The 21607-nt window shown below is 36.0% G+C and overlaps 1 long non-coding RNA gene across 1 annotated transcript; it reads right to left on the bottom strand.

The window, feature by feature from the left end:
• Positions 1-20478: 20478 nt before the first annotated feature.
• LOC128020734 (uncharacterized) lies at positions 20479-21606 on the bottom strand. The gene is made up of 4 exons (XR_008185378.1): positions 21541-21606; positions 21338-21422; positions 20704-20822; positions 20479-20583 (listed from the first exon to the last, which is right to left on the bottom strand). It is a non-coding gene; the product is annotated as an uncharacterized LOC128020734 (long non-coding RNA).
• Position 21607: the final 1 nt, after the last annotated feature.

Below are 21607 nucleotides of genomic sequence, written 5' to 3'. Positions count from 1 at the left end.
ACCGAGCTTGAAGTTTAGTGAGATGCGCCCTTAAAGTTTGTTTCAAGTTATTTTTGGCTGCACTGTCCAGCTGCTGTGCTTCATAGCAAGAGTTGGGAAACATGTCCAGTCTGTCTTTAGATAAATGATTTAGCCACAGTGAGATCTTTTTCTTGAACGCAGCAATTTTGTCCGACTGTTCAAATATATTGTGTCCTCTCCCTTGCATCAATACATTTAATGTGTTGAGGTGCTCAAAAATATCAGCAAGATATGCAACTCGTACGAGCCACATTTCGTTGTCAAACAGTTCTGCATACGGGGAGTTAGTCTCTGAGAGGAATGTGGCGATTTCTGTTTTAAGTTCGTAAAAGCGTGACAACACCTTGCCCCTCGACAGCCAGCGGACTTCTGAGTGATACAGCACCTGCATGTGCTCAGAGCCCAGGTCTTTACATACATGTGAAAAGCAATGGCTAATTTTTGCACTCCGTTTTATGTGGTTCACCACTTTGATGACATTAGTTAAAGCTTCATCAAGTAGAGGCACCATATTCTTAGCCGCCAGCGCTTCTCGGTGCAAAAAGCAGTGGTTCTATGTCGCGTTAGGTTCCCTCTCCAGAATTCACTTCACCACACCAGAATGTTTCCCGGTCATAGAGGCAGCTCCATCAGTGGTGATTCCCACACAATATTCCCAACTGAGGCCCAGTGAGCTCAAATACAAGTCCAGGGTGTTAAAAATGTCCTCTGCTTTTGTAGTGGTAGGGAGGTCTCTGCTGCAGAGAAATTGTTCTTGCAAATCACCGTCCCACACATGCCTCACATAAACCAATAAAATGGCATGGTTAGCGATATCTGTCGATTCGTCCATCTGTAAGGCATAGTAAGGGCTTGCCTGGATGCGGGCTGTGGTCTGTTGTTTTATGTTACCAGACATGTCTTCAATCCGCTGAGCTATGGTATCATTGGAAAGTGGTATGGTTATCAGTTTATCCGCCGCTGACTGATCCAGCACCTCTCTTACCATATCCATTGCAGCAGGTAAAATGAGCTCTTCGGCTACTGTGTGGGGTTTCTTGGCCTTTGCAATGCGGTGAGCTACTAGGTAAGATGCCCGAAGAGCTTGTTCTTGTTTGGAGCAAGACGCTGTCAGACACTTTTGTGATGCCCTCAGCTCCTGGAGACGTCTTTGAAAAAACTCCACTGGCTTGTCTTTCGATGCGGGATGTTTTGTTTCTAAATGGCGCTTCAGTTTGGACGGTTTCATGCTCTCATTGGCAAGCACTTCACTACAAAGCACACACTGGGGTTTCTGTCCATTTTTATCCTCAATGTACGAAAATCCATTTTTTAAATAGTTTGGGTCATATTTGTGCTTCGCCATCTCGAATCTGAATGTCAAAACAACACAGGATGGTTACCATGGCTACCATATTAAACTACCACACATCTCTGACGAATGCCTGTCAAAATAAACCCTTTTTAAAATAAAAGACCAATGTTTGATAAGACGCATATAATTTTTTTTTTGACCAGCTTACCGAGACCCACCCAAAACAGGTCTGCGACCCACTTTTGGGTCGTGACCCACCAGTTGAGAATCACTGCTTTAGAGTATTTAAAGTCTTTGAAACCCTAAGAAAAAATGGCTCATTATTGTTGTGACATCCTTATTCTCTCCAGGCAAATTTTAGTCTTCTGATTTAACTTGGCCAAACGCAGACATTTGTGTGATGATGTCCACCTCATTTAATGAAGAAAACAGCCTTAAGTTTTCAGAAACATCTATACAAAAATACTTTGTCTGGTGGGGACATTTTTTCAAAGCTTCAAACTGATTCAGTGTTTTATTTTTGTTGTCGTAATTTGTTAATTATTTATGTATAAAAAATATATAGCTATTTATTGCAGGCCTATTCTATGTTTTCTTTTTATTAAGCCTATATTATATTTATATTATTATTTTCTGTCCTTTTCTGTTGTTTAGGCTATCTGTTCTGGGTCGGGCTTCCCGATAACGATCTTAGCTCTTAATAGCTCTTAAAAATAAATGATATAATGACATTCTTTATAGATAGGTCATTGGAGCTAACTGACTCTTGCCGTATCCGGTCGGTAAAACAGCAAATTTCAGCGCTGTCTTCTGTTCCTCTTTTAGATAAAAACCCAAGACTAAATCGTTCATTGTCATTCTATATAGATCTTTCAGATTTAGGTCTGGATTTCCATGCTACTATGATGTTGCCAATGCATCAAAAAACATTTATCAAACGACAGTGCCCCCCCCACTGATGATCCAATACCCCTCCAGTAGATCTGCTCTGACTCCGACTCTGTACCAGTCTCAAGAACAGTTGATCAGGGAGGCTCACAGAGAGCATCACAACCTGTGCTACGAGGATGAGGAGGCTCAAGTCACTAGCCTCCTTCACCAGTAATGTAGATAACCCACATTATACACAGTTCCTATTCTGTAAAAAAATTGAAACAAAAAGGAATTCTGGAAGAAAAGGCATTTTCTCGTGCAAACGCTGACCTTTGCTCTAGTAGCTCTGCGAATGCAACATCCTTCTCTCCACATATGTGCTACGTACACTAGGTCTCTTGAAGACAAAAAAGAGGATGATGTGTTCATAGGCTTCAGCCTGCCAATGTCAAGTTCATTGTTGTTATTTCATTCATGCTTCAGACACCAGTCACGCTGACAGCATTCCAATAGCGCTCTCTACAGGATACAGCGTGGGCTTCCCTTTCGAAAGGGAACTGGGCTTCCATACCACCTCAGCAGTGCCACAAACCAATCACCTCCATCCCATGCCGAACTGAGGAAGTAATTAAAGCAAAAGGAGCCTCTACCAAGTATTGAGTACATGTACAGTAAATGAACATACTTTCCAGAAGGCCAACAAATCTCAATTTTTATGATTATTATTGGTCTTATGAAGTATTCTTAATTGTTGAGTGAATTGGTGGGTTTTTGTTAAATGTGAGACAAAATCATCACAATTAAAAGAACCAAAGACTTCAAATATTTCAGAATATTATGACCCCTTTAATCCACTAAATTAATCCAAAGGTGGCATAGAAATATTAAATAATAAATAAAAGGAAAATTGTGTGAGCTTTGAAAACTAATCATAATTTTATCCTTTGTTTGGATCATAATATAAATCGGCTTACATTAGGTCATGTTTAGCAGTTAAAGTATTCATTTATTCACATCAGTTTATATGAAACAATAAATATTACTTCAACTTATGTACTTGAAAAGTTACAATACATGCGCAACTCTGCATATAAATAGTGATTAAGTATTGAATAGATAAATAGTGAAGTAAAAAGTGACATATAGATAATATAGAGTTTCCCAAAACAGTACTCAAATATCAAAGGTAGAGTGTTTAATCTTCCTGCTGATTGCACAGTTTGTCCGAAAGGTGATGTTTAACATGCTGTGAACTGAAACAACAATAATCTGGGGCCAATGATGATTTTTGACAGCAAAGGGGTTAAATTCTGACAAAACCTGCAACAGTTATGTAAAGTAGCAATGAAATTCGAATTCGAAATTGTTCTCAGAATGATAGCTTTATCAGTTTAATTAATGTTCTGTAAAAATATTGACCAGAGAGGATGCTGGCTGAAATATTTTCAGAGTTAAGATGAGTTAAACTGTCTTTTTAAACCAGGGGTAAAATAAAGCATAGACCATAGGATTCAGACCTGAGTTAATATACAAGACCCATAATAAAACATTTGTAATTGTTGAAGAAGCGGCTGATATGGAATAAATATAGAATGGAATCCAACAAAGCAGATGAACTGTGACAATGATTCCTAATGTCAGAGCAGCTTTGCTCTCAGATTTCCTTCTCATTGAACCTTCATTTACACATTTGCCACCCTTCATCAGGGTGTTTATGGCTTTCACTTGCTGATGTACAACATAAAATATCTTCAGATATAAAATTATAATCACAGTACAAGGAAAAAGGAAAGACAAGAACAGATCAGTCATATTCCAGGCAGAGTTAGCCATAAAGGGACACTCTCCATAACACCCATGTGTTCTGCTTGATGGATCTGTTGCGAAGGAAATATTGTAGGCTGAAGACCACATCCAGCAGATACATATGATAATCAAAGTTTTAGTTGTAGTTATTTTTTGTTGGTACAGTAAAGGGTGACACACAGCCACATAACGATCAACAGCAATTAAAGTCAAATTATAAAGAGATGCTGAAATGAGCAGCCCTGTTATTACCAAAAACACTCCACAGAAAGTGTCACCAAAATGCCAGCACATCTCAATCAGCCTCGTGGCCTCTATGGGCATCACAAATCCAACAAGCATGTCTGCCACAGCCAGAGAGAGAATGATGAGGTTGGTTGGAGTGTGAAGCTTCTTGAAGTGAGAGATGGAGATGATCACCAGCAGGTTCAGAAACACAGTCCACACTGACAGCAATGAAAAAAACATATACATGATATTGGATTCATGCCTGAAGTGTTTTCCCCTGATACATGATGAGTTGATGGCAGGAAAGCAGTACTGGATCTCATGATCCTCTGTCTCATAGACCATGTGTGAGCCTCCTCCTTTTAGGAGTTTGTTCTGCTTTCCTTACAGTACTTTCATTTATACAGAGTCTGGATCAAACTGGCCAACCCATCTACCGCCCACTCTGATTCTGCATAATGAGATTTAATTATTTGTTGTATGTATTAATTTATTCGCACAGTAGTCTGTTCAACAGCTCATAATAATGTTTTTGGTAACACTTAACTTTCGAATAGGGAATAATTATTCAACATTAACTGTGACTTTCCCTTCAATAAGCTCCTAATTCACTGCTTATTGATAGTTAGTAAGGTAGTTGATAAATTTAGGTGTTGGTTAGGATTAGTGATGTAGATGTAATTGTCCACAGAAAACCCTCAAATATACAGTTAAGTGTTACAACACATCACTCTGAAGACAGAGTTGAACCCAATTTGAAACTGAGGAAACAGGTAAATATCGAAAGGTGAGTATGCAAGCAAGTCAAAAATCTTTCCAAACTGTCTTTGGTAGATAAGAGTCACACATAATGAAGGTGATCTAACGATTGCTACAAACATCCAGGTAATCAGAAAAACAACACTGGACATAACAGAAACAGTCACTCTCTGAGAACATTACTAGAGAGCTGGTTGGAACATCCATACTCAGAAATCAGGTACAGTAGGTATCTTGAAGCAAAATATAACTTAAGAGTATGTGTTGAAGTATTTTATCAATCAAAATATGAATTAATAATGTATAATCAATGTGAATCTAGCCATTTATATATGCGGTTATAGTTCCATTATAATCATTTGGGCCTGTGTGTAAAAAGGAAAAAAAGCATGCATAGCAAAATACAGACTCTCAGATGAAAACATCTGGAAACGTACAAGTGGCAGCAGAATTGAGGACCACTTTTGGACTGACTAACGAGTAAAATAAACAACGGTGGCCACCATAAAATAAGGGAAGCATTTTTGCTTATTGTAATGATACTGTATAACCTTTGTAATCATCGGGAAGAAGGAGGCGGGAACCGGCGCACAATCGAAATGAAACTTTAATTATTCAAAATAAACACAAAACAGCACACCAGCCCCTCACGGACGACTGGTGCGCATAAATCAAAACCAAAACATAAAATATGGTCCAGGCCTGGTCCTCTCTCGTCCTTCACTATAGTCGCTCCAGTTTTATATCCTTCCATCTCCTACGTGGGACTCGATACCGGCGGTGGGGCGCAGGTGCAGCTCATCTCCAATCACTACACCTGGCCTCACTCCTCGTTCCCACGCCTCTCGGCCCCGCCCCACTCGCCACACTTATATAATAAGAGTGTGTTGCTTGCTGGTTGGTTAGGATCTGCTCTTCCAAATGTTGAAATAAATGATTAAATAAATAAATGAAAATGTTTTTTTTTTTTTTTTTTTATTCCAGAAGAAATAACTGCATGCACATATTTGGTTTACTGTTAAGAAGGCCTTGACAGGAGACCTAAGTTGAAACTAGATGGTGTAGGCAGAAATACATTGCATGCAATGGTCTGTGTTTATTGTAGACTGGGCCTAAAAGGGATGGCAATAAACGTGAAGCAGACATAGTAAGAAAGCGCACAAAATTCCACAGATACCACTGGGCATGAATCCCGGCTGGCCACTGATTTTTTTACTGAGTTGATGGAGATTTTCAGTGAAAGAGCGAAGGAGTGTCTGTATGCATGTCTTTGTGAGTGAAGGTGAATATTTGAATAAACAAATAAATTCCATATGTGTTTGCACAAAACTAAATAATTATCTGAGATATCATCGCTTTGCTGCCTAATTTCAACATCATCAACATCAATTCGATGAGACAGTATTAAATCTAGAGTATATTTTTTTGACAATGAGTAGGTCCAGGGATGTGTTGTCAAACCCCAATAGAGTTCAAAATGTCTTTAAATGCTGATTTCAATGCATCTTTTTCATTATCAGCATGGATATTAAAATCACCAAAAATTTAAATGATATCTGCAGCCAGCACTAACTTGGATGTAAAATCAGCAACATGAAATATCACATAAAAAAAAATCACATAAACTCTTGGTAACACTTTATAATAACTGCACACTATTAATCATTAATTAAGCATTAGTAAACATATAATTCATAATTTATAAAGCATTAATATACAGTAATAATCAGTTTATAAATACAGATATAAATGCTTTATTCTTGATTTAAAAGCATATCTACTGTATAATGTGTAATTTCATACTTTATTCATGATCAATTTATCATTTCTCAATGAAGTATAGCATTATTTACCAACCAGTTATTTAGGAGTTGCCAGTGATTCATAAGATCACAAGAAATGTAGTAAATTCAGGTGGTTATAAAGCACTTAGTAGTGGCCAGTTAACTATTTATGTGAGCTCATCTAAAGTGAGGACTAGTTATGCCTTGTAAAGCATTTATAAAGGATATTTAAAGGCTCAGTTATCTTATAAAAAAAAAAAACAGAAACAAACACAACACAGTGATACAGAACATAGAAATATTAACAGCCTTTAAATCTCATTTGTAAAAGCTTTACAAGGCATAAATAGTCCTCACTTTAGATGAGCTCACAAAAATAGTTAACTAACAACTACATATGTTTTATAACTACCTGAATTAACCCTGAATTACAGTAGAAATACATATTAATAAACCATTTATTAACACTATAAGTAACTATTACTATATGTCTGAATAAAAAGATGTATGACTGCACATTTAAATAGTTTATTAATCATTTACTTAAAATTTCTAAGTGATCTTATGAACCACTGACAACTCCTTAATAACTGGTGTGTAAATAATGCTATACTTAATATAGAAATGATAAATTGATCATTAATAAAGTATGAAAAAAACAATTATTAAATACATTATAGATATGCTTTTAAATCAGATATAAAGCATTTATATCTGTATTTATAAACTGCTTATAAATGTCTATTAATGCTTTATAAATGATGAATTAACTGTTTCCTAATGCTTAACTAATGATTAATAGCATGCAGTTATTATAAAGTGTTACCAAACTCTTTAATAAAGCCTACAGTGCCCTGGTGGCCTGTATGCAGTAGCCAGTACAAACATCACAGGGGATTTATCATATTAACATTTGTTTCTCTGGATAATGTTATATGAAGCACCATTACTTCAAATGCATTATACTTGAAGTCTGCCCTTTCATGAAAACATTGTTATAAATTGAAGCAACACCTCCCCCTTTATCTTTTGGATGTGGCTTATGTTTATGACAGTAATCTTAGGGGGTAGGCTCATTTAAAATAATGTAATCTATTACTAGCACTCATTGTAATGCTTCTATCTACTTTTATTCCTTTTCTCTCTCTCTCTCTCTCTCTCTATATATATATATATTTCTACTACGGGAGAATGCCATAGAATGCATGAATCTGACTGACAAACATTCTAAGGTGTGCAATTATTTTCAGGCAAATGCACGGCAAACAAAGTTCCAAGCAGGTCTCATTCTAATCAATATCACTTCGAAAACTGATTTCAGTTATTTTAAAGGTTCTTACAGCCCAAAGCTGCAAAATAACCAAAACCCACGACAACACTACCCAAGCAAATAAACATAGTAAATAATAGGGTAAAATGACAGATTATTTCCAAGTGTGTCTAGTTTCTTCCCCATGTGTTCCATGTCCCAGTTAATTTAGTCATTCTATACACCTGTGTTTTCCTCATTATCCTGCCTTTAAAAACTCTAGTCCTTTCAGTTCAGTTTTGTTGGGTCTACCAGTTAATTATGTGTGTCTTCCTATTTTTATTGTTGACTTTACCCCTGTGTTGGGTTAATAAACACTCTTGATTATTCCTCGGCTCTGTGATCCTTCTGGCAGTGCAGTGAGACAGAAGAACCGACTGAACAAAAGTAAGTTGCGTGTGTCCCCTGTGTTTTGTTGGTCAGTTTTTTCATTCCGTTGAATGTACTATGGAGCCCAACCCATCAGAGCAGGTGTGAGAGCCATCTACAGTGCCCACTGCAAGGGAGACAGCTGCAGATGGTGTGAGCGTGGAGTGGAGTGGAACCCTCTGCATTGTGGCTGAGGGTGAGCCGAGTAAGGAGCATGGTTGGTGTCAAAACCAGGAGGGGGATCTAACTGACTGGAAATCGGAACTGGAAATTTAACTGCCCCCTTTCCTCCCTCTGCGTCTCCGCTGGTCTTGTCCAGCCCTCCTTCATCCTTGGTTTCCTCATCCAGCTCAGATAAAATACATTTTCAATTGACATTACAACATGTATGTGACTGTTTTCCTTATTTGGTCCTTGCGGTGTCTGTCTTACTGAAGTATTCGTATCCAGCTGTGTGTCATAAATTAGTTAATTTGTTCCCAGGTGTGTTCTAATATGTCGTGTATAAAAAGTGTTCCCTGTGTTGAGTTTTCTGTCTGCTGTTAAATGTTAAATTTTTTAGGAGATTCCAGTATGGCTTCCCGTGTCTCCAGATCCACTATGGCCTTCTGGTCCCCTGACCTGCCATGGCCTCCAGAGTCTCCATATCTGCCATGGCAAACCGAACTGCCTGCTCTGCCAAGGCTTCCTGATCCGCACTGGAGGACCATGACAGGGTGGAGACAAGAAGAAACCTCGACAGTACTTTGACATAAATCAAAAACAAGGATGAAACAGTGGTACATATCTGATAAAGCACTGGAATTTATGCCTTGGGTCACTATAGCCGATGTCCCGGTAAAATAGATTCTAACACAGATTAAAGCCAATGGATCGATCATTTATATTATGTAAAATAAGTAAATCATTATATAATTATACAGTTCATAAAGTACATTTTGTTTCTGTTGCACTCTGAATATTTCTCACTAATTTTGTGTGTAGTTTTTGAATAATTTGCACTGTTTTTGCAATGTATTGTTGACAATTTGTGCATTTGTTTTTATTATGTCTCAGAAGAAAAAAGTAATGCAATTTTTGTTAAACTTTTAATAAATTGCTGTGAAAATGTATGTGTTATGATTTACATTAATTAGACATGCTTTTTGATGTGTACAATTAAATTTAACCATTAAAAAGGAGTTAAGAAAAAATAAAACATATTTTATAGGGCCTTAAGTAAAGTAATAAGTAGTGAAGTTACTTTTCAAATGCAGTAACTAGTAAAGTAATCTCATTACAATTTACAGAAGTAACTAGTAACTAATTAAATTTTTTGAGTAACTACCCCAACACTGATCATTTGGTGCATCCGCAGCAATGTGTGAGAATTCATTCTCCACTCTGAAAAAAGTTTTTTCGGAGCACAGACGCACAATGCTACACGAGAGAAAGGCCAGGTTAGTGTAGCTTGCATTCGAGAGAAAGACTTGACACGAAAATGCACAAGCGAATGGAAGGACACAGTACTTCGACAATTCAGTAGCAACACTCGTCGCCTGCAACTCTTCTGAGGGTAACTCGTTTGTTCAATTCAGTTATTGAAGCCACCCCTGGCTTTCATAAGGCCTACTAAGCAGGTGAACTGTTGATGAATGTTTGTGGCTTCTAACTTGATTTGTGTTTTGTACTTGGCTGTCTGTAAAGATATATGAGCTCATGTAATTTCTGCTTGGTGCGTGCATAAACTGCTGGGAGGTGTGTAACCCAGGTTAAAAACAAGTATTACCATAAAGTAATAGCAGAATATACAGTTATTTTTGTCCTTTATTTATTTTGTTTAGAAAATGAGTCCTTTAGAACCTAAGCCCTAAGAAAAAATCGCTCATTATTGTTGTGACATCCTTCTCTGCAGGCAAATTTTAGTCTTCTGATTTAACTGGTCCATACGCAGACATTTGTGTGATGATGTCCACCTCGTTTTATGAAGAAAACAGCCTTAAGTTTTCAGAAACATCTATACAAAAGTACTTTGTCTGATGGGGACATTTTTTTTGCTGGTTTTTCAAAGCTTCAAACTGATTCAGTGTTTTATTTTTGTCGTCATAATTTGTTAATTATTTAAGTATAAAAAATATATAGCTATTTATTGTAGGCCTATTTTATGTTTTTTAATTTAGCCTATATTATATTTATATTATTCTTTTCTGTCCTGTTCTATTGTTTATGCTATCTGTTCTGGGTCAGGTTTCCCGATAACGATGTAGCCTAGCCTATCTTAGCTCTTAAAAACGCTCTCTATGTGCAAGGTTATGAACATTAGCCGCAATTCCTCGTAGGTTTCCCCCAAAAATATAGGCTACTGAACTCGCAGAACGCGAGAACAGGCTACTAAATGCTACTTGAGTCGCTGTCCATTCGCAAAGTGCTGATCTAGGCTACTAACCTAACCTTTCGTTTAACCTAACATTCGTCATCTGTTTTGTATTAGGAATCAAGACAGTGCCCCCCCCCGCCGATGATCCAATGCCCCTCCAGCAGATCTGCTCTGACAGGGACTCTGTACCAGTCTCAAGAACAGTTGATCAGGGAGGCTCACACAGAGAATCACAACCTGTGCTGAGAGGATGAGGAGGCTCAAGTCACTAGCCTCCTTCACCAGTAATGTAGATAACCCACATTATACACAGTTCCTATTCTGTAAAAAATTGAAACAAAAAGGAATTCTAGAAGAAAAGGCATTTTCTCATGCAAACACTGGCAAAAAGCTAGAGTACAGACCTTTGCTCTAGTAGCTCTGCGAATGCAGCATCCTTCTCTCTTATGAGTCAAACATATATGTGCTTTGTACACAAGGTCTCTTGAAGACAAAAAAAGAGGATGATGTCTTCATAGGCTTCCGCCTGCCAATGTCAAGTTCATTGTTGTTATTTCATTCATGCTTCAGACACCAGTCACGCTGACAGCATTCCCATAGTGTTCTCTACAGGATGCAGTGTGGGGTTTCCTTTGGAAGGGGAACTGGGCTTCCCTACCACCTCAACAGTGCCACAAACTGATCACCTCTATCCCATGCCGAACTGAGGCAATAATTAAAGCAAAGAACATACTTTACAGAAGGCCAACAAATCACTTATTTTATTATTATCATTGGTATTATGAAGTATTCTAATTTGTTGAGTGAATTGGTGGGTTTTTGTTAAATGTGAGACAAAATCATCACAATTAATTTTTTTTAAAAAAATTGTAAAAAAAAAAAAAAAAAAAAACTAGTTTCAGAAAGGCGGGCATAGAGGAGCAACAATAATGTACATTTTGTGGAAAATAATGTTTTTTGAACATAATGGCTAAAACACATTTAATTACACCAAATACGCAAAATAATGTTCTTTTTAGCAAAATATTATGACCCCTTTAATAAATCCACTAAATTAATCCAAAGGTGGCATACAAATATTAAATAATAAATAAAAGGAAAATTGTGTGAGCTTTGAAAACTAATCAGAATTGTATCCTTTGTTTGGATCATAATATAAATCGGCCTACATTAGGTCATGTTTAGCAGTTAAAGTATTCATTTATTCACATCAGTTTATATGAAACAATAAATATTAATTCAACTTATGTACTTGAAAAGTTACAATACATGCACACTCTACATATAAGTAGTGAAAGTGACATATAGATAATATAGAGTTTCCTAAAACAGTACTCAAATATCAAAGGTAGAGTGTTTAATCTTCCTGCTGATTGCACAGTTTGTCCAGAAGGTGATGTTTAACATACTGTAAAAGTGAAACAACAATAATCTGGGGCCAATGATGATTTTTGACAGCAAAGGGGTTAAATTCTGACAAAACCTGCAACAGTTATGTTAAGTAGCAATGATATTTGAAACATACTATAATATTAAAATGCATGGAATGTATATTCTAATTATTTACCTTCATGACTTCATGAAATTGTTCTCAGAATGATAGCTTTGTCAGTTTAATTAATGTTCTGTAAAAATATTGACCAGAGAGGATGCTGGCTGAAATATTTTCAGAGTTAAGATGAGTTTAACTGTCTTTTTAAACCAGGGGTAAAATAAAGCATAGACCAAAGGATTCAGACCTGAGTTAATATACAAGACCCAAAATAAAACATTTGTAATTGTTGAAGAAACTGCTGATATGGAATAAATATAGTAAGGTATCCAACAAAGTAGATAAACTGTGACAATGATTCCTAATGTCAGAGCAGCTTTGCCTTCAGATTTCCTTCTAACTGAACCTTCATTTACACATTTGCCACCCTTCATCAGGGTGTTTATAACTTTCACTTGCTGATGTACAGCATAAAATATCTTCAGATATAAAATTATAATCACAGTACAAGGAAAAAGGAAAGACAAGAACAGATCAGCCATACTCCAGGCAGAGTTAGTCATAAAGGGACACTCTCCATAACACCCATGTGTTCTGCTCGATGGATCAAAATATCCGTTATCTGTTATGAAAGAAATATTGTATGCTGAAGACCACACCCAGCAGATACATATTATAATCAAAGTTTTAGTTGTAGTTATTTTTTTTTGGTACAGTAAAGGGTGACACACAGCCACATAACGATCAACAGCAATTAAAGTCAAATTATAAAGAGATGCTGAAATGAGCAGCCCTGTTATTACCAAAAACACTCCACAGAAAGTTTCTCCAAAGTACCAGCAGATCTCAATCTGCCTCGAGGCCTCTATGGGCATCACAAGTCCAACAAGCATGTCTGCCACAGCCAGAGAGAGAATGATGAGGTTGGTTGGAGTGTGAAGCTTCTTGAAGTGAGAGATGGAGATGATCACCAGCAGGTTCAGAAACACAGTCCACACTGACAGCAATGAAAAAAACATATACATGATATTGGATTCATGCCTGAAGTGTTTTCCCCTGATACATGATGAGTTGATGGCAGGAAAGCAGTACTGGATCTCATGATCCTCTGTCTCATAGACCATGTGTGAGCCTCCTCCTTTTAGGAGTTTGTTCTGCTTTCCTTACAGTACTTTCATTTATACAGTGTCTGGATCAAACTGACCAACCCATCTACCGCCCACTCTGATTCTGCATAATGAGATTTAATTATTTGTTGTATGTATTAATTTATTCACACAGTAGTCTGTTCAACAGCTCATAATAATGTTTTTGGTAACACTTAACTTTGGAATAGGGAATAATTATTCAACATTAACTATGACTTTCCCTTCAATAAGCTCCTATTTCACTGCTTATTGATAGTAAGTAAGGTAGTTGTTAAATTTAGGTGTTGGGTAGGATTAGTGATGTAGAAGTAATTGTCCACAGAAAACCCTCAAATATACAGTTAAGTGTTACAACACATCACTCTGAAGACAGAGTTGAACCCAATTTGAAACTGAGGAAACAGGTAATTATTGAAAGGTGAGTATGCAAGCAAGTCACAAATCTTTCCAAACTGTCTTTGGTAGATAAGAGTCACACATAATGAAGGTGATCTAACGATTGCTACAAACATCCAGGTAATCAGAAAAACAACACTGGACATAACAGAAACAGTCACTCTCTGAGAACATTACTAGAGAGCTGGTTGGAACATCCATACTCAGAAATCAGGTACAATAGGTATCTTGAAGCAAAATATAACTTAAGAGTATGTGTTGAAGTATTTTATCAATCAAAATATGAATTAATAATGTATAATCAATGTGAATCTAGCCATTTATATATGCAGTTATAGTTCCATTATAATCATTTGGGCCTGTGTGTAAAAAGGAAAAAAGCATGCATAGCAAAATACAGACCATCAGATGAAAACATCTGGAAACGTACAAGTGGGCCTTATTCTAACAAGTCTATGGGGCCCCTTTTCTGTAGAGAGGAATCAAATTATATGTATAATGAAAAATCTATGAAATGTATAGAATATGCCTTACCCTGTATAAACAGAAAAAACTATAAATAAGGAGAAGCCGAATAACAATCAGGAATTTTGTGTGATTCTTCAGATTGTAGTGTATTTTAGTCTTCCATGGATCTGAGGAATCAGTCTGACGAGTCTGTGTCGGATATTTTGTCTTATGTCAAAATAGGGTGTCCAACTTTACTATATGCTGTATTTTCTTAATGTCTGCACCAAGGAGGTCTGATCATATATTTTGTCATACTGTATGTCCAAATAGAGTGTGCAGATGCACCATATACTATACCCCTGCACTCTCTGCACATTCCATTCTCACGCAGGCCTCTACATACAGTCAAATGCATGATTATAACAGTAGAATAACTTGATACATAAATGGCTAGATTCACATTGATTATGCCTGATTAGTTTACATATTGACCAATAAAAATCTTCCACAAGATCAGCGGCAGACGACACTACTTTTGGCACCTCAGATGGGACTGGAAAAAAGCAGCAGAATGGAGGACCACTTTTGGACTGACTAACGAGTAACATAAACAACGGTGGCCACCATAAAATAATGGAAGCATTTTTATGCATATATAGCATATTTTTGCTTATATAATAAGAGTGTGTTGCTTGCCGGTTGGTTAGGATCTGCTCTTCCAAATGTAGAAATAAATGATTAATTTAATAGATGTTTTTTTTTTTTTTTATTCCAGAAGAAATAACTGCATGCACACATTTGGTTTACTGTTAGGAAGGCCTTGACAGGAGACCTAAATTGAAACTAGATGGTGTAGGCAGAAATACATCGCATGCAATGGTCTGTGTTTATTCTAGACTGGGCCTAAAAGGGATGGCAATAAACGTGAAGCAGATATAGTAAGAAAGCTCACAAAATTCCACAGATACCACTGGGCATTAATCCCTGCTGGCCACTGATTTTTTTACTGAGTTGAGGGAAACATTGTTATAAATTGAAGCAACACCTCCCCCTTTACCTTTTGGATGTGGCTTATGTTTATAACAGTAATCTTGGGGGGTAGGCTCATTTAAAATAATGTCATCTATCACTAGCACTCACTGTAATGTTTTTTCTATCTGCTTTTATTCCTTCTCTCTCTCTCTCTCCCTCTCTCTCTCTCTCTCTCTCTCTCTCTCTCTCTCTATATATATATATATATATATATATATATTTCTACTACGGGAGAATGCCATAGAATGCTTGAATCTGACTGACAAACATTCTAAGGTGTGCAATTATTTTCAGGCAAATGCACGGCAAACAACAACCCATTCTCACTCCAAAGGCGTCAAAAACCGAAGCATGGTCAAGCGCCCCTAGCGTCACTTTTATGACGCCAAATGTGCCTCTCGGCGTCGACTATCGAAGCACTACGACCTTCATTGCTTTCAGTGGGAAACTTTCGGCGTCAGAATTCGACACGAGGACATGAGATGTTTATCGTTATGAAATCACGTTCAAGAAATCTCATTCAGCACACATCGCGCGATACTTGCTAACAGTTCCACAGTTTGGGTGAGTAGTCGTATATACGCTCTTTTAATGCCTTTTATCAAATGTATTCTGTCTTCTTTATTAATCAGATTAGTGCCATATGTTTAATCGCTGTATTATATCGGTCATCCGCGGCTGTCTTTGAGTTTCATTGCGTTTAAATAAATGAACACAGCTGCTAATTAGTCTGATTAAACTCTATCTGTCACGTGACGTGCCATAGAACTTCGATCCGTTTTATATTATTATTAATTTCAGGATCAATGATGTTAATTGTATTTGTAGTAAAATCATGGTAATCATGACACAATAGTAATAAATGAAATGTGAAGTTAAAACACAGTAAATGGGACATTAGTAACTGTAACTGTAGTTTTACTATGATATATTAATAATCAATACAACAATACAATAATCACCAAACCAGCTATGTTTGTATCACTGTAATGTTAGTGTTTTTATGTGCTTTTATATGACAGAAATCACAGTAATCATGTGTTCTGTACCATGCTTTTAATACCTTTTAATGTGAATCCAAAAAAAAAAAAAAAAATCAAATTAAAAATAAATAATAAAACATGTATTTTTCCATCTTGCAGTTCATTCATATCAGTTTATATATATATATATATATATATATATATATATATATATATATATATATATATATATATATATATATATATATATATATATATAATATTTTGCTCACAGATCATTATTAACATTCTGTATATAATTCAATTTTATTTTCTCTCCCCTTTTTTATTATTTTTATTTTTAGCTGAAAAGACGTAAAGGCAGTCAGCCCAGTGGTGTTTTTCTGGAGAGGGATTCCTTCAGAAATGGAGAAGACAGAAAGCTGCGGAGGCAGATATTTGCAGCAGTAAGTCTGTGATAGTTTGTCTCTTTTATCAAAAATTCCTGCTATTATAATTTGTACAGCATTTGTTGTTTCTTAAACTGTTGCACTGTCCAAATACCCACACTTGCCATCTTTTCACTTCACCACTTGATTACTTATTTGAAGTCTTTCCTGTATTTGGCCTAGTGTTCGAGTGAGCATGATGACCACGAGTGTGTGTCGAACTTTTCATGACCTGATGACTGTGTTTCCCAATCCTGATCCTGGAGAACCCCAGCACTGCACGGTTTTGGCGTCTCTCTTATCTGACAAACACACTTTTGAGGTCTTGGAGTCTTCACTGATGAGCTGATGAGTTGAATCAGGTGTGTTTGATCAGGGAGACATCTCAAATGTGCAGTGTTGGGGTTCTCCAGGACCAGGATTGGGAGCCACTGCCTTATGGGACACTTATGTGTTTAAAGAGATTTTTAATATCCAATTATCAATATTTCACATACTGTACTAAACACATCACAGTCTTAATAATCCAGTTTAACACTTGTATGATATTGTACAAGCCCCAGGACGGTCTCATCTGACACTATCAAAAGAATTCATATGACTATAGCTTGTTATTAATTACTTGCTTTCAATAATGGATTCATTTAACATTTAATTTTACAGCATCTTTACAGAGGCTGCTTTTATGGTCTAAACAAAACACAGTGTAATGTATAAGTTGAATGTAATGTAATATTTCTGTTTTACAGGATTGTTTGAGGATAACGCTGCAGTTCTCCATCATGCACAAGGACTCACCTCGTTAACTCTTTTCCCCCGCACACACAGAAATGGTCCCTGGATCAGTGATTAGACTTTGCAGTGGTTTGATTTTTGCAGAAGATGTAACTTTGTTTTATTTATAAGCTCATAATGAATACATTACAGAACCAGTGATGAAAACAATAGTTAAAAATAGTATGTTTCGTATTGATAAAGCATTTTGTTCTCTTTTTCAAGCTTCATACAGTGAACTTTTTAGACTTTAATTAAGAGTTTTAGTAAAGGAGATATTCATACACAGTCATCCCCTAGCTCCAGTCATGAAGTGAAATCATGATGTTATGTCAAAGCTAGCAGGTGTTTGTTTTCCTGAACACTTTCTCTGTCTTTCATTGTTCAGACAATCAGTGTTTATTTGATGCTGTGCTGATTGAGTTTTATAGATGATATTGCACACTTGACATGCATGTCTTCATGGTGTTTTTTTTTTGTGAGTTTGAAACATTTACATTGTGTTGTATAACATTTTGGTCAATTTAATTTTTTTAATAAAATTGATCTTTTTCCAGTGTTCTCTGAAAGACATACTGTATTTACTGTTTTGTTTTTTAATAAAAGCATTTTCATTTGCATATTGAAAATAGTTAATGTTTACAACATAACTGCCTTTTTATTTTTTATGGTGGCAAAAACGAGCTTGGTGACAGAGGATGCAGTGTAGTAATTTGGGCATGTTGTCTTTAAATGAGTTTGACATATAAATAAATAATGGAAGATCCTTACAAAAATATGCATGTTTATTATGCTTTATGTATTTATTTGTTCATTCATTCATTCATTTTTTTATTTTATTTTCTTTTTTTATTCCTAGGGTTCAAATGGTAGAGAATGGTAAATCACAGAAACACAAATGTTAACAATTTTAACTTTAAAACACAATGTAATATACAATGTAAATTTTAGAAGCACGTCATTTGATTAGTAAATATATTTGTCTTTGGTCAAAAAAAAAAAATACAAATCTTAAAAATGTGTCTTATATTTAATGAGAGGAATCTATCTGTTGGATACAACTGCGACTGCTGGGCATGTGCACATCAATATTGCCCAATTTTTGTCAAGCTGAACAACGGAGGAAGGTGAAGACGTTAATAAAACAGAATCTAATAAGTAGCAAGCTTAATCTATTGTTAACCGAATCTATCCCTTCAGCCGAAAAACGAAAGACATCTGTCATACATGGATAAGGAAGTGTGACGCTGCTGCTCAGCTTTGATGTCATTGGCTATGACTTTTCAGGACAGTCTGTGGTTGGACTATCTTTTAACCCATATTAAACAGCGCATCATGTTAAAAAGTATGTTTTGCTCCTATCATCACATTAGTAATATATTAAGTCAACAATGAAGTGTTGCTATCTTGAGAAAAATGACCTCTTTAGCGAGATCCTAATCCTAACCCTAAGCATAACTTCAATGAACTACAAAAACAGCCCCCTAGTGTTGCCTTTCTATAGATAGAACGACGGAGGCTTGTGGGTAATGTAGTTTAAAACTTTTTATTAACGAAACTAAATAAATTATTTATTTTAAGGTAAACTGGATATCTAAATATGTTTATTGTGCAAACATCTGTGATATATTTGAGAGGCAGGCTGAAATGTGGTATTTTACAGTGAGCAATATTTAAAATGCTTTTATGCCAGCTTTCCACTTATTTCTGAAAACTGAGCTCAACATTATTTTATCAGCATAGCATAAGTAATAATCCTGCCCATTTTCTCTTTGATATGTTAATTGGACTCTGATTTACAGCCATTTGAAATGTACAGTTTTGGGCTCTTCCGGGGGGTGCTACTGGGCCCCTGGGGGTAGCAGGGCAGTAAAACCTACATATATGTATTCTCCTCATCATGAACAACAAACTGAGCTGAGTCACATTTATATCTGACAGTTTTCACAGTCCTCTGTTTTCTATTCTATTCATCATGGCTATTATACCTTTTGACAGGACATTGTGAGGCCATCTGATGAAACATGGAAAAATTAGAAAGAAATGATTTAATAATGAAAATAATAGATTATTTCTTTGATTTTTGAAGTAAATGGCAAGAAATATAATGGATGAACCTGCAACAACTTGCCATTATCTATTCCCCACTGTAAAGCAGTAATCAAGGACAATGTATACACATTGTGATACTTCACTATTACACAAGGACAAATTCATGCAGTGCTAAGAATATTAATTTATATATATATATATTAGCATTATATATAACTAATTAGCCGAAATCAGTGTAAAAATGTCCTCCTCACCCCCGTATCTTGCTCCTCATGTGCTGGACATCAGTAATGTGCGTGCTCTTGGTTTTAATGCAGTACAAGATCCACATTGATCATTCCTGCTACATTCTCAGTTATCCCTCAAGTGTTTGTAACAATAAAGCCCATGGAACCATATTGTAATGCACAATAATTAATCTCGTAACTCCCTGTATTTCACAAAAAATGTGCATATTTGTTACTAAAATATAAAAAAATACTTTCTGGTGTACTGATGTCCCAGATGTTATTAATCCGATCAAAAATGTTTATGTCTTAAATAAAAAAATAATCCCAATAATTAATATGTCGTTTTTCCAAGTCTAAAATAAACACATATGAGCCTACCTAGTAAAATGATGTATTTACCAAGAATCTTCAGAACACAATATTCACCATTTTCATTTTATTGAAGCATAGACTATAAAGTTGATAAAGTAGCATCAAGACAAATAAGATTCAATGAAAATAATTATCATCAAAGATACATTAACCTCATATATAAATCAGTTCACACAGATGAGTGATGAAATGTCCTTAAGTCACACAGTCCCATCCAGTCAACTGTGATACAGATCATGTGATACATATAAGACATGAGATACTGTTCCAGAAAATAATGATTCCCATCATCACATCTAAACTGGTTTCATCTCCCCATTGTGTTCTTCTTCTCTCGTGTCTGGAAACTGTTTGTGGTTGATATCCAGCACTGATGTGGTGTAGCTTGTTCTCAGCCAGAGGATCTCTCAGTCCTAACATCCCAGACCTGGTCAAAGTGAAACAAACAAAGCAGAAGAAGTTGTTTAATGGACAGAGAGCGCAGCTTATGTTCTGTGTGGTTTTAGCAGGGTGAGTAACTATGACCCTTGTAGTACTGTACACTTACCATTCTTCAAGCTGTTTTAAGACCTTTTGAGAAGCTTTTTCTCTGAAGACAATTTACCACATCCACTCCTTTCAAGAGCATCACTTGGTCAAAACCTCTCATTTGGCTGATGAGATCATCTGTACAAATAAAAATACTGCAATAAATATGTCATTCTCCAAGAATTAAGAAAAAGTTACAGAAGCAAAGGTCTTGCTCATGAGACTGCATTAGCATGTGTAGTTCTCAGAGACTCTAGAATTCATCTATTGTTGCAGTAAATGTGTTTTTTTTTCCTCTAGAATCTTTCTCCAAAGTTCCTGACTTCTCTCACAAATGTGTTTTAGTCTGTGCAGTGTAAGGCCTGGCTTCAAACCAATCCACTATCAATTCACAATTTATAACATAACATTTACAAAACAATGAAATAATGTCAATTGGTGTTTATATCAACTAAACCAATTTCATGATACTTGTCTGCTTTTAAAACAGGTGGTGTGTTTTTAAAAACATAATATTAAAAATGTCCAGTCACACTTTGCTAACATGCTGTAATTGTAATAGTATAAAACGAAATCAAGGCTGACATGACCAGTTCTGTGAGAGATCATCATAAAATGTTGTATAACACAGCATTGCTTCAACACACACATACCAGAGGACTTCTGTTTGTTTGAGCTCAAGATGGCCGTCTTCATTCCTCATCCTGAGCAAATCATTTCCTTGGTCTTCCTTCTCTTCTGTGAAACAAGATAATCTCTACTTACTCTGTGTGCAATTAATATTGCTCATTAAACATAATTAAATTAATTTAAAGTAAGATTCAGACCAGAGCATTTTTGGAGTAAACAAATGTACCTGGGAAGAGCTGATCATGGCAAGATTCGCTGAGACTCAGTAATAGCTCTTTTAGGTTTTAGGAAGG

Source organism: Carassius gibelio, chromosome A10 (assembly GCF_023724105.1).
Source record: "Carassius gibelio isolate Cgi1373 ecotype wild population from Czech Republic chromosome A10, carGib1.2-hapl.c, whole genome shotgun sequence".
Lineage (NCBI taxonomy): Eukaryota > Metazoa > Chordata > Actinopteri > Cypriniformes > Cyprinidae > Carassius > Carassius gibelio.
Note: the sequence above shows the minus strand (reverse complement) of the source record. Positions and strands in the feature narration are given on the sequence as shown.